Source organism: Mytilus californianus, unplaced genomic scaffold (genome assembly GCF_021869535.1).
Source record: "Mytilus californianus isolate M0D057914Y unplaced genomic scaffold, xbMytCali1.0.p SCAF_1, whole genome shotgun sequence".
NCBI classification, from domain to species: Eukaryota; Metazoa; Mollusca; class Bivalvia; order Mytilida; family Mytilidae; genus Mytilus; species Mytilus californianus.
Window position 1 is genome coordinate 90108177 of NW_026262581.1, and position 19418 is coordinate 90127594.

Below are 19418 nucleotides of genomic sequence, written 5' to 3' on the forward strand. Positions count from 1 at the left end.
GTGTGAGACCTCATACAACCTCTTTCTTTAGACTTTCTAATCATCTCCGAGTTGCAAAAGCTTCAATAGAAACTCCAGGAAATCGTACATCTAGGTCTTTTGATTACCCAGTATTGAACTGTTTTTGTTTTAATTGTCACCCTGAATTGTTTTGTTATTTTACCATATAGACCTAATCTTTGAATGATAATGTTAGTGCAAATACACATTAATCTTTGTATAATATTTTTGTAGCATACATTTTCCGGTTGTATGTCACAAGACAAAGGGGTACATAGTCAGACATTTAACTTTAATTGTTAAAAGCCAATTCCGTAGATTAAACGAGAACAATGTATTTTGAAATATTGAACCAACAGATTTATTTACATTAAATTTATAAAAGGCGAGGTTTAAAATTTAGTGGATTTGAATTAAGAAGATAAGTTTGCACAAGCACGTATATTTGGTTGATTATATATGAATATTTTAATATTACGAAACCTTTTAAGCCTGAGTAAATGTAAATATATACTGAGCAGTTAAATATGTATGCAGATATACACTTTAACATCAAGTATTGACATATAAGGTAATAATTACTAAAACTGTTTATTCTCCATTATGGAAAAGTGTTATTTTCCTTCTCAATACTAGTTTTGACTTAATACTTTTTTCTCTCGACATCTTCAAGCAACCAACAATTGATCAATCAATCTCAACATCTTCAAAATCAGTTGAAAATTTGACCGAGCAATTTAATTAAATAATGCCAAAAGGAACATAAGTAGAAAGCAAAGACGAAGTTAGATTCACTCGAGTGTGGGAAGGGAGGTCAGTAGAAGTAGAGGACAAGACATTTTTATTTCAAGCAGAAATACATTAAGATTAAAGATTCAGAATATTTTAGAGGATTTAGCAATAGCAATATACACGCATTATCGTATTGGTTATCCGATGGAGATTGTACTTCGTAAAGTTATCACACATTAAGACATATATATGGTAAAATTATACTGATGCGACTGCATGGTACATGTAAGTATTATCATCATTTACGATAGAAAAAAACCTAGATAATCTGCAAGGTATTCCATCTATATGCAACAATACATATAAAACTTTGTTACAAGCCTAGATAAATTCATACAAAGGACATCGGTCTTTTGATTTAGTACGCCAGATGCACATTTCGTCTACATTAAACATATCGGTGATATTCGAATCGACTTAAAAGAGAGGCGATGGATACAGAAAGTCTAGGAAAAACTGATAACGCTCTGGCAAAAAACGACGAAAGGACTAACAAGTCCAAACACACTACATAGAAAACTAGAGATTGAGCAACACGAACCACAACAAAAACACTACATAGAAAAATAGAGATTGAGCAACACGAACCACAACAAAAACACTACATAGAAAACTAGAGATCGAGCAACACGAACCACAACAAAAACACTACATAGAAAACTAGAGATTGAGCAACACGAACCACAACAAAAACACTACATAGAAAACTAGAGATTGAGCAGCACGAACCACAACAAAAAAACTACATAGAAAACTAGAGATTGAGCAACACGAACCACAACAAAATAGGGATTGTAAGCAGTTCCTGCTTCACATATATCACCCGTCGTGTTGCTTATGCAAGTATAAATCCGGTGATGAGTATCATTCGGTGATGTCACAATCGAGGAAACGATTGCGAACAGGGCGACACACTTTTGAATTAAGATTGAGCTAACGCTGTCGCCTTTTGTTAAGGCTTTACAAAGGCATCAACCTATCACGAAACGTAGCCACCTGTCATACCATAGTACATATAATGTGACCTGTTTCACGTGGTCATATGTTTGTTGTTTCGTAGTCCGAGTGAAAGAACCTTCTTTGTAATCTTGATAATGTTTTTGCAACGCAACATATAAGCGACCCGAAGAAGGAAAAATGGTATGGGGCCATAAATGAAAATATCTGTACATTTCGGGTAAACTAACTCTATCGTAAACGTATTCTATTTTTCAAAGCTTATCCCTGACATTTTATACATAGTTTCCCATCATGCCCAATACTATCTAAATGAAGGGGGCATATGCGAAATAACGACCCGTCAAGCTTATCTGCTTTTGCTCCGTTATGCTTAAGCATTATGCCGATTGAAGGGTAGCTGTTTTGAGCGTCCCTTTTTTATAATAACTGTCACCAGCTCGGCATCATCACAGCTAAAACTATGTTTTAAGATGTGAGTTGTAAATTGACCAAACATAACATATGCCATATGCATTGAATGGTTGTTTTATATTGAATTTTTAGACAAGTTTTGAAAATTTCCAAGACTATTTGCTGAGTTGTCTAGATAATGCATCAGCATTAGAATCATACATGCCCAAGACTAATCCAGATATCGATATTGTTTATATCGACAATGTCGACACGATATCTAATCAATATCGACCAAGAACTTGTACACTCAAGACATAACCAGATATTGATTTCGATGACGACATCCGTGACAAAACCAGATGTCGATATCGAATCAATATCGATGATGACTTAAGACAATGGCGAATTAAGCTGATCAAGTTTAGGCTGGATATAAATACAAACTGATAATGGGCGAGATGAACGCTAAATTGTAACCAATTTACAATTTCAATCATATTTGTAGAAGGCAATCATGTGGTCACTGTCATGCCATTTTCTATTTACAGGTTAAATAACATTTCAAGGCACTGAGCGAGTTAAATTGAAAGATTTTATTTTTTTGGCAGCCATACACTAGTTCAATGGTTTGTCCTGAAAATTAAACAACTTGATGACTAATATATAACAACGATTTTTTTTACGCCTTATTCCACAGTATGACTTCTAATATTGGACAAGGCGTTGCTATAGTAATCAATATCCTTTTCTTAGTTTTCTTGCATTTAAAAAAGTACAACAAAATTACTTGCGTCAAGATATAGCATGAAAGTACTTTCACTATTTGAATATTTGAATAATAAATTTGATATTTATATATCTATGCAGCTGATCTCCAAGGTACACTATCTACTTGCCACTATACACTATGTACCGTGTTACAACCTTAATAATCGAAGGTTTACTTCAAGTGAGCAACACATCATAAGTCATTATGTAGCCGGAACAGCTTCAATCTCAGGAGTACCGGAGATCAATTCCTTTTCGATGGGGATTGTATTTTGTTCAATCTGTATTTTTGTGTGTATTGTTTTTCTGTTGATCATGGCATTGACTATTTTTTCTTCGACTACTATAATCCCCTTCTTTCTGTGTTTGCTAAATTAAGGCGTTAGATAAATAGTATATGACATCGCCAGTCGTGCTTAAAAATGAGGAGTTGACTCCCTTCATTGATTTCCTTGGAGATTTCCACAATTATAAATTTTTGATAAAGATATTTTAGACCCACTATCTACTTACAACGATATGAAACTGTTACAAATCGGTTTGCGTTCACATGGAGAATTTCACCAGAAAACCAAGCTGTTCTTGTGTGAATTTCAGTAAATTATCCAAGTCTTCAAGAAAAAACCACTACCTTATATCTGTTGTCTCAAGCTGATTTGTTCTTTAAGGAAGTATTCTTTTGACGTTTCAATCTCGTTGAAATCTCGTTCTGGAATTATTTCCAAAACATGTGATACAAGTGGAAAATATCAATGAATTTAAAAAAATGCTATAATCAAACTTAACTCTGTGAAAAAATTGTGTATATACAATAAGTAGTTTTTGAGTAATACAGTGTTCAAATTTTATTACCTATCAAGTCAGTCTTTTTAGCCAAAATTTTGAGAAAATGGTTGAGGGGTACAAAAAATGATTTTACCAGAAACATGTACATCCCATATTCTTTTCAAATTTCTTGGATATGTATTTTTTCAATCATTTATAACAAAGAAGTTGAAATAATATGCATTTTGTTCTTAAAACAGAGAAAAATCCCTTTACAAAATTGACAGCATGGTAAATTTGTCACGAAAAAGCATCAAAATATGATAAAATTTTCTTATATTAACACCTACCTATATTTTTTTTAAGTTAAATTTATTCAGATTGGTTCACTTCATCTTTATTGAAAGTATGAAAAAAACTTTAATTGTGGAACTGTGATTTTTTTCACGATAACAGCCCAAAATGGGTAAAAATTGATGAACAATGGGAAAATCATCAAAATTGGACACTTTCAAAGGGCCGTAGCAAAAAAAAGATGTGCACCACCATAAGATTTTTTCTTCACCAATTATTTTTTTACAGTCATATAAACCCAAAAATCAGGTAAAGAAAAAAAGTTTAATTCTAGAAATTTTTGGCTCCTCAGAGGTGTACATCCTTAAAAGACTGGTCATTGAATAGTTTTCTGATGATTTTGATTTAAAATTTTCAAATCTTTAGTTTTTGAAAGTTTTATCTAAATAATTTTTGAACGTTTTAAGAGTTTGAGGTTCTTAATGTGGTTTGCTACAAAGTAATTTGTTCAGTTATAAATGTGTTTTTTTCTCAACTTTTAATTTGTTTTTGAATGAATATATATTTTTTTTTAAATAGAACTGTTCACGCCCTTGGAAAATTGTGAATGTCTTAATATGATATCAATAATGTCGTGGTCACTGTGATCATCAATGAAAATGTCAATTGCATGCAAGTATGACTATCACATTAGTATCATGTTTTGGAAACGCCTGCCATGTCAGTTCTGTTATTCAATTCGTTAAAAAAGAAATACTTTCATCTTTCATTCCCGAAAACTTCTGTAATCCTTTTGGAAAAGGTTGTGGTTAATATCTTAAAACTTAAGACAAGATTTTAAATTGAGACTATATGGCAGTTTCTGCAGTTTTCTATTAAATGCAATAAATTTTAAGCTTCAACATAAATGTGTGAAATAAAATTTAAAAAAAATCTAATACTCATATCGAACAGACTAGTATCTTATGAATATCTACCAAATGTTATTTGATTTATTGCTAATATTGTTTGCGTACTAGCTGGACCATGGACGTAACATAGATAATATGGATAGACCATAACAATGTCATAATCGAAACCACCCCCTTTGAACATGTTCTATCAGTCTATTGACATTTTCCGGATATAGGTTTTATTCCGGGAGGGGTGCTGAAAAACTATGTCAATTAATTGTTTATCCTTAATTGCACTTTTCATATAATCATAACAGTATAATTATAAAAATGCTTTGTATAACAACAACATTTTTTATTATTAAACTCTATAAAATAAGGAGATGTGGTATGATTGCCAATAAGACAACTATCCCATAAGTTCAAATAAAGTGGATGTAAGCAATTTTAGGCAACCGTACGGCCCTCAACAATGAGAAAAACCCATACCGTATGGTCGGCCATAAAAGGCCCCGACATGAAAAATATGAAACAATTCAACTGAGAAAACTAACAGCCTAATTTATAACAAAACAAGTTACGAAAAACAAATATGACAGACATGAACGAACGACAACCACTGAACTACAGGCTCCTTACTTGGGACAGGCTCATACATAATGTGGCGGGGTTAAACATGTGTGTGAGCGCTAAACCCTCCACTAACCAAGACAGTGGTGTTACAGCACAACATAAGGACAAACTATCAAAATCAGTTGAAAAGGGCTTTACTCATTAGATCGATACAAAGGAGAAAACATCTAACAAAAACACAGACCGGACGTGGTTTTGCTTAATGTTAGTCGTGTAATTTGAGTATTCATGATAACATCTTCCAAAGTTCGTCAATCGACTAAAACAAGATTTAATAATAAGATTTTTATTTGCGGGTCAAAAATCATGATACCCAATATCATTCAATGCAATGTTCAAAGCACGAGTTAAAAATGATCATTTTGGCATTGCACAAGGTCATGTTTTTCTCTGACTGTTAATGATGTCTTTACACTAAATCCATTAGATGTTGGGTGTGTACTGCCATTGATATTTTAGTCTTAGATACACGAATTGTTTTATAAGTTGTTATTTTGGCTTTGAACAAGCTGTCAATAACTGCGATTACTCTCAGATCTGTACTTTGTGTCTTTTTTGTTGTTAGGGATGTATAAATACCCTGCCACGTCCGGTCTGTGTTTTTGTTAGATGATTTCTGCTTTGTATCGATCTGATGAGTTAAGCCCTTTTCAACTGATTTTCATAGTTTGTTCTTATGTTGTGCTGTAACACCAAATGTCCCAGTTAAGGGGGAGGTTTAAGCGCTCACACACATGTTTAACTCCGCCACATTCTTTATGTGCATGTCCCAAGTCAAGAGCCTGTAGTTCAGTAGTTGTCGTTGGTTCATGTCTTTTCGTATATTGTTTTGTTATAAATAATGCCATTATTTTTTTCAATTGAATTGTTTCATATTTTTTCATGTCGGGGCTTTTAATAGCCGACTATACGGTATGGGTTTTTCTCATTGTTGAAGGTCGTACGGTTGCCTATAATTACTTACATCCACTTCAGTTGAACTTTGGTGGATAGTCGTCTCATTGGCAATCAAACAGTATCTCCTTATTTATAAATAGCTGTGTTTAAAAAGTATTATAATGTATTGATTGTTGATCTTAAAAAAGGTCTTTTCCGTTCCCTTTAGGTCTTTTAAAAAGACTAAAACTATAAATGAAAACATCAATACAAAATATTTAGATGTTACAAATTTGTAAGTCAAGAGTTGTCATTCTTATTACATTCATATCAGTAGACCAACACGATCAATGTTGTGTTTCTTTGAACTCAAAATATATCATGTAGTTTTTGCGGTAACTATTTTAGAATTGTTGTCATAGTTCGAGGCATAACAGAGTAACATTTATTTCGTAACTTATTGTAAGAAACAGAGTATATGTAGTACTAAATACTCATCATAATAGAGGAAAACGTTTTTTTGTCGTTTTGTAAACCACCAGAATGATTTTTTTTTAGTATACTCGGTATCTTGAAGATATCGTGTATAATGTTATTTATTATCCTCAGTTACTATAATTACTTTTTATAATTTAGAAAAGATGATGATTTTTTAATGTCCTTCTCGTCATCCGATTTAAATGTCTGTCTTTACTTCCATTTTAATCATATTTGTACCGACGCACTGGATACTAAGCGTCAAGGCCCACTAACAGCGGAAAGAACAACATAATACCAGCGGCATCAATCACTTGGCAGTAATATGAACGGATATTGGCAGTCCGTTTACAGCGGCATCAGTCAGGTTGTAGCTATATAAACGTATACTGACAGTCTACTAACAGCGGCAACAACGACGTGGTAGTGATATAAAAGTATACGGACAGTTCACTTACCGTGACACCAGCCGTGTTACGTGTATGAGTGCCAATGAGACAACTCTCCATCCAAGTCAAAATTTATAAAAGTAAACCATTATAGGTCAAAGTACGGTCTTCAACACGGAACCTTGGCTCACACCGAATAGCAAGCTATAAAGGGCCCCAAAAAATTAATAGTGTAAAACCATTCAAACGGGAAAACCAACGGTCTAATCTATATAAAAAACGAGAAACGAGAAACACTTATGAACCACATCAACAAACGACAACTACTGAACATCAGATTCCTGACTTAGGACAGGTGCAAACAAATGCAGCGGGTTTAAACGTTTTAATGGTACCAAACCTTCACCCTTTTTCTGAAACAATAGTGTAACATCACAACATAGAAAGACACACTATAAAATATTAACTGAAATAGCTTAACTCAATCAAAGGACATATTAACACCAGTGAACATACACTGAACAAATAAATTTGACCTATGATACAATGTAAATAAAAAATAAATAAACTAAGGGAAGAATAATAAAAGTAACATGCTATACCGCTATGAAATGTTAAACAATTTAAGAAAAAACAATATGCTCGAACAAAAATATCAGCCATTTGCAATTACTTTAAACACAGGTAAATGAAAATAATTTTGTTGTTAGGTATACGTGTACAGTTCAAATAGAGAAAGGAATCCCCATTGCTTTCTATGCTAAATTCTGCAATTTCAAGCATTAATGGCTACTTTGTCTTAAGTTCAAATAAAGTGGCAGTCAGTCAAAACTATACCTTAAATACATACTTGTGTTGAAAAATTCAACAAACCTTTAATTGCATATTAGAGCGCAATGGTTTCCGGAAGTTTGGTAGTACAAGAACAGGTACTTCTGATCTAAACAACAGGGCAAATTTCCCCTCCTATTATAATTTCATATCTATTTTTTTATTATTCAAAAAAAAACTTTCAACAAGGGTTCTATAGTGATCTCTAGTCCTTAAGCTTCAATTTGATACCAAAATTATTCAAATATTTTACTTATTGACAAAGTTACAGCTATGCGTAGGAACTATTTTGTTTAAAACATGTACTATGTTCTTTCTGACTTGGCCCAAATTAGTGGTTCTGTACCAAAAGTGTTATATCCATTTTAGTGCAAAATATCTGTGTTGATGGAAAAAACTGTCATTAGGTACATTCGATCTCTTCACTTTTGAAAGACACTTGCATACACTACGATATGATCAAAGGTATTAAGTAATGAGTTAAAGAGGCCGATGAGCTCAAACATGAATAAATATGTTAAGTTTGTGAGTCAGAGGCCCAGTTTACACATCAATATCATCTATAAAAATGTTTTAAATCCTTTCAATTTCAAATAAAACTTAGTTATATTTTTTCTTTCATTTTCCATTTTCTTTGAACCCCAATGATTCAATTCATGCATATTACATGCATGAATATATCACACTCAAATCAAAGTTGTGTTTACAAAGGTTCCGAAAGTAGTTTTGGCAACATAGTCTATCAAAGGCCGTGTTCACACTAAACGTCGTATATAGTAAACCTGTTTACAACTAGTTTCATGTAATGAACACTGTTTTCACATTAAATTTGTTCTCGTCTGTACACCGGTTTTAATAACCTGTACATAAAAAAAGAGTAAACTGACTAGTCATTGGCACTCATACCACACCTTCTTATATCTATAGAAGTGATTTTAATGTAAAATACATAGAATGGAATCGAAAATTTTTCTCACATAAAACATATTTGATTCAAAATTTCCTAAAATAAAAATGGTTTGTTTTAGAATTCGAGCGAAACAAATATAGTTTGTTTTCATTGAAAATTAGGGGGAGGTGGGGAATAAATTGAACACTGAATTTCAAAAAATGTAATTGATCCTGTCTGTTTGTGAAAAAGTATTTGTTAATATGAAAATCATATGAAATAAAGTACATAGATACAAGGCTTAAAAGTATGTTCGCAATACGCCTACAAAAGACTCAATAGTGACGCTCGAATATAAAAGTCAAAAAGGCCAAATAACGTACAAAATTCCGAAAGGTTTTGCCAAATACAGCTAGGTTCTTCTATTCCTGGGGTAGAAGTCCTTGATATTTCGAAAAATTCAACTTTTTGTAAACAGTAAATTTATAATTATGACCATATCAAGAATTATTGAAAATCGGAACAATCAAAATGAGGGCCAATTGTGTATTAGGATTTGTAATCTTAGTTTCCGTGCAATTATCACATTTATAAACTGAAAATTTACTGTATCATTCAAATCAAACCAGTTCTGATATTCTGGGCTCACAGACATCTGAAGACTGGACAATATGAATCTCACCAAAAACAGTGAATGAACTGAGGTACTCCTAAAAGATTTAAAGCTAATAAATAAACTCATAGATACCAGGATTAAAATTTTGTACGTTAGACGCACGTTTCGTCTACAAAAGGCTCATCAGTTTATTTCTTGTTGTAGATTATTCTTCTCTACTGTGCATATTGCTTGATAAACTGCCTTCAAGTTAATAATTTTAGTACTATTCATTGTCAATTTATGAATGAATAATTTCCTATAAGAGAGGTGAAAGATACCAAATTGACATTCAAACTCATAAGTCGAAAACAAACTGACAATGTCATGGCAAAAACAACGAACTACGATCAAAATACAGACAGCAGTATACAAAACTCAACATAGAAAACTAAAAACTGAGCAACACAAACCCCACTAAAATCTGGGGGTCAATCAGATGCTCCAGAAGGGTTAACAGATCCTGCTCCACATGTGGCACACGACGTGTTGCTCTTGTAAGTACAAACCCGTTGATAAGGCTAAATTCTGTAGGTCACATTGGAGGAAAGAAGACAGGATTGTGGTTATGACAATTGAAACATATCCGTTGTCATCTGGGAAACAGAATATTCATAACGGTCAACCAACTCGTGATAGCGTCTGTAAAATTTTCGAAGGGGTGATTTCAACTTCACCACTTGCATGGAACTCTTTAATTTAATAGCTTGCTTGTAAGCAGCAACCCTCTATCAAGGAACACATGATAGGGAAATGCAAGCTCTATAATATGATGTACAAAAGGATGAGACTATGTCAAGTAGCTCCGGATGGTGTCTCTTAAACTTCATAAGTAATTTATATAAATATGAAACTGCCTAATTTTTCATCTAAACAATAACTTGCATCATGTGCTTGTGAAGTAAAAAACCTCGAAATGAGATTAGACATTTTATTTTTTATTACGTTACCGACCTTTACCGTTGTAAATAGGTAAGTTACTGAAATAGTTTACGCTACCTATAGTTTCGGTATTGATTAGTGCAATAAATGTATTAATGGCTAACAAATAGAAAAGAGGCTAAGTTACAGTATAAGGGTAATGTTGCAAATTTTAAAACAATTTATCTATCGTACAACTACGATATGTTAAAATTGATCTAAAAACGAAAAAAATATTCATCTCTTATTTTCTGAAATATTATTAAATTCTTTTAAAAATAGTATTTATAATGATCATACAAAATTATGACCCTAGTTTGTCAGCTATACGACAGGTATATTTGAATTTTGTCTCACATATTTTCTTAAGGCCTTCAAATTAAGAAATAAGCTGTCAAAATTAACTCATTTTGATATTCAATTTGTTTTAAGATATATATAGGAGCAACAGCTTTGAACGAAACATTATTTTGTCACATGTGGAAGTGTATAAAGATGTAAATGCGAGTCAAATATATGTTTTGTTAACGCTGTTATGTTATTCAATTTTACAAAAACCTGTGTGAAATGAATTTTCGTTTATCAAACGTATCCATTATTTAAATGTTCATGACGTCACATTACAATCACAAAGTAATATCAAGCGGTATCATACCATTCATTGAACGATACATTCTAACACAATTGTAAAAAGACCGAAGAATTTTGCTTTTTCAGTAATTTCAGTGACTAAAAAATGGCTCTTATCAATCCTCTTATATAAATTATCGGTGGCGGCGGTGTCAATAAGTTGTTTACGTTTGTGAGTAGGTCAGTTAACCAATAATGGTAAGTCAATGCTATTTGGTATGCATTTGTTTTATCATTGGCACTTTTCATTTCCAGGGAGATTATTTGGCCCTACCCATAAGTCATGCCCTATTGATTTTGATTGATTTGATTTTTATTTTTGGTGTTTTAACGCCACTTTTAAGCACCGCTTTTGGGCTATTTCGTGGCGGCCAGTTTTTATTGGTGGAGGAAGCCGGAGTGCCCGTGGAAAACCACCGACCTTCGATAGGAAAACTGACAATCCTAGTCAATTAAGATTGGAGTCGAGTGCACCCGCACGAGCGGGGTTCGAACTCACAACCTCAGTGTTGACTGGCTAGTGATTAGAGTAGTAACTACTTTTTTTTTTATCATTAAGAGTAGTAACTACTTAGACCACTCGGCCACCGAGGCCCCTATTGATTTTGAAACTTTTGCTAAATGTAAATGTTAAAGTTTGTGATACGGTCAGATTTAGGGGAACAACTAATGGTAAATCATTGATATTTAATATGCATTTGTATTTACACTGGCACATCTCATTTCAATGCAGATAATTTGGCTCTGTCCCCTCAGTCATGGTATACATTTGTTTTATCATTGACACATTTTATTTCCATGGAGATTATTTGGCCCTGTCCCTAAGTCATGCTCTATTGATTTTGAAACTTTTGCTTAATTTAAATGTTAAAGTTTGTGATAAGGTCAGATTAAGGGGAACAACTATAAGGGGAACAACTAATGGTAAGTCATTGATATTTAATACACATTTGTATTTACACTGGCACATTTCATTTCCATGGCGATTATTAGGCTCTGTCCCTCAGTCATGGTCTAGGTATGTATTTGTATTAGCATTAGCATATCTAGGTCATGTTCCCATTGACTTTGAAAGTTTTGTATAGTTTACATCTTAAATTATTGTCATTTTTATTTCAAAATTTGTATTATTCTGTCGGAATTACATAAAGGTAACACATATCTCTGTGTCAACAATTTATTGTTAAAATATTTTTCTTTGATATTTATCCTGGAAAAATATTTATTTGAAATCTGTGGCTGGTGGTTTATAGTCCAGTCAATCTATACAGAAAAAATCTTAAAGATACACAAAATTGCAACAGAAACGACCCGATTGTTTTTGCGCCCAGGATTGCCATCATATTTGATATATTAAAAGTCTAACAAGTAAAGAATGGTAGAAATAGATGAGTTTGGGTTAAAATCATCGCGTTTTTTAATAAAAAAAATAAGGAAAACTGGGATCTTTATAATTACGTTACTGATGAAGCAACATCTTTTATTACAATATAACTCTATTTGAAAAATCAATATGACGACAGTAGAAGGAAAATGACCAAATTTATGATCAGAAATTAGTATTTTGAGGCAAAAACTAAGATTTTATCATAAAATCTCCGAAAATAGAAAGCCGGAAGTTTTTTCTTATGAAACTCTTTTTCAAACATAACAAACTTGATTGTTTACGGAAACTGACAGTTTCAAAACCAAAAATAACTATTTTAAGTAAAACAAGAGGCTCTCAAGATCCTGAATCGCTCACCTGTAATTTTTTGCTTAAATGTTCTTTGTATCTGTCATATTTTGTTCAAAAGAAAAAAATGCATTTTACCCCTATGTTCCATTTTAACAAAATTGCAACAGAAACGACCCGATTGTTTTTGCGCCTAGGAATGCCATCATATTTGATATATTAAAAGTCTAACAAGTAAAGAATGGTAGAAATAGATGAGTTTGGGTTAAAATCATCGCGTTTTTTAATGAAAAAAATAAGGAAAACTGGGATCTTTATAATTACGTTACTGATAAAGCAACATCTTTTATTACAATATAACTCTATTTGAAAAATCAATATGATGACAGTAGAAGGAAAGTGACCAAATTTATGATAAGAAATTGGTATTTTGAGGCAAAAACTAAGATTTTATCATAAAATCTCCGAAAATAGAAAGCCGAAAGTTTTTTCTCATGAAACTCTTTTTCAAACATAAACAAACTTGATTGCTTACGGAAACTGACAGTTTCATAACCAAAAAAAACTATTTTAAGTAAAACAAGAGGCTCTCAAGAGCCTGAATCGCTCACCTGTAATTTTTTGCTTAAATCTTTTATCAATGATTATTTTTGCTTTTCAATATATATTAATGAGTGGCTTAAAAATGCCATTTAAATGTTCTTTGTATCTGTCATATTTTTTTCAATAGCAAAAAAATGCATTTTAACCCTATGTTCCATTTTAGTCATAGTGGCTATGTTTCTTGACGTACAAGGAAATAAATTATAAAATGTATACTAGATACTTTGAAACTCATTCAGCCCATGTTTGGCTGAAATGGATTAAGCAGTTTCAAAGGAGAAGATTTTTTAAAGTAAGCAAACTAGATGAACAAATTGTGAAAAAATTGTCTTTAAAGGACAATAACTCCTTAAGGGGTCAATTGACAATTTTGGTCATAGAAAAACTTATTTGTAGATCTTACTTTGCTGAATATTTTTGCTGTTTACAGTTTATCTTTATCTATAATAATATTCAAGATAATAACCGAAAACTGCAAAATTTCCTTAAAATCATCAATTCAGGGGCAATAACCTAAAAATCAGATACCCGACTTGGCTGATAATTTCAGGGCAGGTAGACCTTGACCTAATGAATACTTTAACTTCTTGTCTGATTTGCTCTAAATGCTTTAGTTTTTGAGATATAAGTCAAAAACTGCATTTTACCCTATGTTCTATTTTTAGCCACCATGGCGGCCATATTTTCTGTGGAAACAGAAAATAAAACACAAACTTTATTTTAAATAACCTAAGAATCATTCAGCTTAAGTTTGGTTTAATTTGGTTCAGTAGTTTCAGAGGAGAAGATTTTTTAAAGTAAGAAAAACATGATAAACAAATTGTGTAAAATTGTCCTTAAGGGCAATAACTCCTTAAGGGGTCAATTGACAATTTGATCATATGAAACTTATTTGTAGATCTTACTTTGTTGAACATTTTTGCTGTTTACAGTTTATCTTTATCTATAATAATATTCAAGAAAATAACCAAAAACTGCAAAATTTCCTTACAATTACCAATTTAGTGGCAGCAACCCCACAATGGGATGTTAGATTCATCTGAAAATTTCAGGGCTGATAGAACTTGACCTAACGAAAATTTTTACTCTCTGTCAGATTTGTTCTAAAAGCTTTAGTTTTTGAAATATAAGCCAAAAACTGCATTTTACCCCCTATGTTCCATTTTTAGCCATGGCGGGCATGTTTTTTGACGAAACAGAAAATAAAACACAAACTTTATTCTAGATACCCTAATGATCATTCAGCTAAAGTTCGGCTGGAATTGGTTTTGTAGTTTCAGAGGAGAATATGTTTGAAATAGTTTACACCGGACGGACGACGACGGACGCCAAGTGATGGCATAAGATTTTTATCATGAAATCTCCGAAAAAAGAAAACCGGAAAATTTGTCAAATGTAATGCAAATTTAGTTTTTTGATAATATTTCCCAAAATATATACTGAAAAAATTGAAATATATTTAACATATCTCATGACAAACAATATTTATGATATATCTTAGTCAAAAGCTTCTTTTAAATTTCTAAATTGGACGAATTTAAGGGAAAAAAACTGACGGCTGAAGATAATTTTGTTTGATTACAATAGACATGACAATTTCGATAAACAATGTAAATTTAGGTTTAAATAATAAAGTCTATTATGTAACATTATTAAACATACAATCACATATTACTATTTCATGTTACAGTATTTCTTTTTCGGTTTCATTGTGTATTTAGGTTGCTGTCTAATTGAAACTATCTTTACAGTTTTCTTTCAAAACATGTTATAAAACTTCCTGTTACTATATATAATTTTGAAAGTATAATCTGGTAATCGGTAGTCAATCTAACTAATCCAAGGCGGACTTTCGTTTTATATTCACGCCATCTTGAAATTATCACAAAACAAATATCGGTTTCGATTTGTTGCTTTATGACGTGGCGAATATTCTATTGGCTAGAATAAGATATAGAATTGGGGACCTGTCACGAAAAGGAGAAGATATTAAGTGTCAATCTGCGGCCAAAGAATCAGACAGTGTAGGGAAAACATGACAAACAAAAACCCGCTCAAGTTTACATTAATTTAAGTTCAAAATATATAATGGTTCACGAATATAACATTGGTTTGTCTTTCCTGTTTTGGTATTTCAAAATATAATTTGGTTGAAATGCACTAGTAATTAACAATTTAGGGGTGATAACTCCATAATTTGCTATCATTCTAACCAAAAGATATCTAGAAATTTCTCCCATTACCAGACACGCAGATACGAAAGACCTACCATTTCTAACTCAGGATGAGGGTATCTTTAAAATAGGATGGTTAAGTTGGCGGGTATTTTTATACCATGTTTTGAAATTCTTCTTAATTGCATGATTCTTACAAAGACTGGAGTCTGGAACTTAAATATAAACGATACGGAATACAATTATAGTATGGGTATTCAAGACCCGATCAACAATTATTACTTTCATGTGCATAACCCATGTGAAAAAAAACGAATATCATAATGGTGTTTAAAGTAGATATCAGAATAAATACAATAATTATTCGGGCGTCACAGGGGATATGGGCTGATATAACCTGTCAGTGCCCTTTATTCGGGTAGCACACCTGACAAATCAGGAGTTATAAAACATTAAAAGGTAATAGGATATGAAAATAAGAAGATGTAGTATTCTTGCCAATGAAACAACTATTTACCAGAGACCAAATAACGTAGATGTAAGCAAGGTAATAGTAGCCCATATCCCGTTTGAAAATCACGAATAACAGATGATGCTCAACATCGGCAGGCGGAAGGAGTTAAAGAACGACAAAGAAAATTTTCCAACAATCTAAAATTAATCTCGAACGTGTTTTACTTGGGTAAAATGTTTTAGTCTTTTTCATTTTTTGCCATGGCGTTGTCAGTTTGTTTTCACATCACGAGTTTGAATGTCCCTTTGGTATCTTTTGCCTCTTTTGTATTATAAATAATTAAGAACCCTTATTATTTCACAGGGCATAAGACGATACAAGGCAAGATTTGACGTCAGGAAATTGCTCTTTGACAACGTTTTCTGTGATTAATTAAACAACATGCAACGTAGAAATAGATACCGCGGTCGGCGCTACGTTCATTCTAAAACGAACGTCGTGTTAAAGGCGAAGTGTACGTAATTAACTACTCCCAAGAACTTAAATATTACATATGGATTCTGCTTGTAAAAGTACATCAGAAATAGAAAAAGAGGGTAACCGTTTTCGATTTTCAGATACAAGCTGCTGAAATTAAAAGCATGATACGCCATAAATACAAAGGATATATAGGGAAAATCATAAAAATCGGCAGATATTTTTACTTTATCAAGATTTTTTTTTCGTTGGTCCACAGATTTAAAAAAAAAATCGATATACGATTCAAAAATGAACGACGAATCCATTGATGCAAAGAAAGTCCTTATCAACCGTGCTAGTTTTCAAGCTATTTCCTGTGGAAGTTTGATTTTTAGCGGAAAAAATATAAAAATATTCGGCGACGTTATTGATGTCTACTGTAACTTCACCAAAACTTCAACTCTATAATGCTAACATACCGTACAGTGTCGTAACAAAATCGTGAGTGTGTATAACCCAATTTCCTAATTATTGCAAATGCTCAAAAAGTAAAATCACAAAAATACTGAACTCCGAGGAAAATTCAAAAAGGAAAGTCCCCAATCAAATGGCAAAATAAAAAAAAAACAAACACATCAAACGAATGGATAACAACTGTCATATTCCTGACTTGGTACAGGCATTTTCTTATGTAGAAAATGGTGAATTGAACCTGGTTTTATAGCTAGTTAAACCTCTAACTTGTATGACAGTCGCATCAAATTCCATTATATTGACAATGATGCGTGAACAAAACAAACAGACACAATAGGTAAAAATGTCAAAAATAGGGGTACAGCAGTCAACATTGTGTTATCGTCTTAATCACTATAAAAACAAACAAATGTAACGAAGAAGCACAAAAAGGCATACATCAAATTTAAAATCCTCATTTTGCTTATATTATACGATTTTATTTATCTATGTAAAATCCACCCATAAAGGATGGAAGGTTTTAAGTATTGGCGTAAAATCGCGCGTTTGAAATTCGCACAGGTAGACATAAAATAATTTTGTCGTTCAAAGTATGAGGGGATACATAAATACAGAGTCACGTAAAATGGATATAACAAAAAACAGAATTAACAGTAAAAGTAATATTAATAAATAAAATAAAATAATTGTGTGGTACAAAGTATTACGATATACATAAGTACAGAGTCACGTCAAATGTATATCACAAAAACAGACTCAACAGTAAAAGTAATATTAATAAATAAAATAATTTTGTCGTTCAAAGTATGAGGGGATACATAAATACAGAGTCACGTAAAATGGATATAACAAAAAACAGAATTAACAGTAAAAGTAATATTAATAAATAAAATAAAATAATTGTGTGGTACAAAGTATGACGATATACATAAGTACAGAGTCACGTCAAATGTATATCACAAAAAACAGACTCAACAGTAAAAGTAATATTAATAAATAAAATAATTTTGTCGTTCAAAGTATTACGGGATACACAAGCACAGAGTCACGTCAATTGGATATCTAAAAAAAAACAGACTTAACAGTAAAAGTAATATTAATAAAGATAAATAAAAGAATACTATAACACGTTATTAAGATGATAAACCACGTCAGTACGCAAAACCTATACTTCAAGACCATCGTGTATTGTTTGTGAAGTTGATACGGAATATTTATCAACAAGTTCTTGGTGCCTTCCGATGAACTTTTTTAGAAAAAGGACGAGACGTTCTTTGACATACCCCTGGTTCATCAACTTTCTGCTCAGACACTGGTGACTTTTTACAAAGTCTGAGTAGGAGCTGCAAGCTCTTGAATACCGAATAAGTTGGGAAATGTATATCCCATATGCAGGTGAAGTTGGTATATTGCTACTAAGGTGGAGGGAAATTGATAATTTCAAAATTAAAATCGTCTCGTTTGTCATAGATTCTGGAACTGAGATGACTATGTATGTCAAATTCGAGGTATAAGTCTAAAAGTTAGGCGGAGGAAGCCGTGTCTGTTGTTTCTTTAATTTCTAGTTCTGGTAGATATATTAATGGAACCCAATCAGAAAAGTTCGGATTGTTAATGGAAAGAACATCATCAATATATCTGAAAGTGAAATTAAATAACCTGGCTTCTTTGATCGTCTTGTTTTTGACAAGTATCTGAAGGAACTCCGATTCATATGAAAATAAGAAGAGGTCGGCAAGGGGAGGCGCACAGTTCGTTCCCATAGGAATGCCGACAATTTGTTGAAAAAGTCTACCTCCAAATTCAACAAATATGTTGTCAATAAGAAACTCCAGCATACTGATCACTTGTTCCTCTGTGTAGCATGTTTTACCCTTTTGTTCACTATTAACAAAATATGCATTATGGTATCCCAAAGTAATAAATTTATAGCGTATGCTACCATTTTTATGATGAAAAGCATTGTGGATTATTTCTTTTAGACGGTTTTTCAATTTCACATGGGGAATGGTGGTATACAATGTTGAAAAATCAAAAGTTTTGATAGAACTAATTTCAGAAAAAGACCGAGATTTAAAATTATCCAGAAGTTCTTTAGAGTTTTTAAGAATCCACATATGGTTAATACCACTACGCGAGTAAACAGATTCACAGTATTTCTGAAGACCCACTTTTACTGCGGACAGAATTTTAGTCAATCTAATGGACAATTTTTTAGTGGAACATGCAGATGAGCCGGCAATGTACCGTTGTTTGTACGGAATTTTGTGAAGTTTAGGTATCCAATACAAACAAGGTAAGTCGTCCGATTTGTTGTTCAATGCAATGTTCATTGAAGCCATGAAGGACTTATGATTCGCCAAAATCTCATCCTTTTCAAATGATATGTTTATGTATGTGGGATTACCTGAGT

General features: G+C 32.3%; 1 protein-coding gene across 1 annotated transcript in view; it reads right to left on the reverse strand.

Moving 5' to 3' along the window:
* LOC127709723 (NF-kappa-B essential modulator-like) overlaps positions 1-19418 on the reverse strand; it is a 238806-nt gene that overhangs the window by 179929 nt on the left and 39459 nt on the right. The gene's annotated exons all lie outside the window — the stretch shown is intronic.